The 393-nt window shown below is 43.5% G+C and overlaps 1 non-coding gene across 1 annotated transcript; it reads left to right on the forward strand.

The window, feature by feature from the left end:
- The first annotated feature begins 319 nt into the window (after positions 1–319).
- On the forward strand, positions 320–393 carry Trnat-agu (transfer RNA threonine (anticodon AGU)). The gene has a single exon. It is a non-coding gene; the product is annotated as a tRNA-Thr (tRNA).

Consider the following 393-nt stretch of genomic DNA (forward strand, 5'->3'; position numbering starts at 1 on the left):
ACACACACACACACACATGGCACATACACACACACACACACACACATGGCACAGACACACACACACTGGCACACACACACACACATGCACAACATATATTCAGCAAACATGCAGTTTCACAGACATGAAAGCGCAAACATGAACAAGAAGAAGAACAAGAAGAAGGATTTCAATTGCTTAGTTTACAATTGTGCAGAAGAGGGAATTAAGAAGAAAACGATAATGCTAGAAAGGTTTCACATTAACTGTTCGTGAAGAAGCAGTGCTTTTGAGTGTTCCATAGCCTATACAATGTTTTGCAAGACCCATTATTTCAGCTGGCGCCATAGCTCAGTTGGTTAGAGCGTCTGCCTAGTAAGCAGAAGGTCGAGGGTTCGAATCCCCCTGGTGCCT

This window comes from Babylonia areolata, chromosome 30, assembly GCF_041734735.1.
Source record: "Babylonia areolata isolate BAREFJ2019XMU chromosome 30, ASM4173473v1, whole genome shotgun sequence".
Lineage (NCBI taxonomy): Eukaryota > Metazoa > Mollusca > Gastropoda > Neogastropoda > Buccinidae > Babylonia > Babylonia areolata.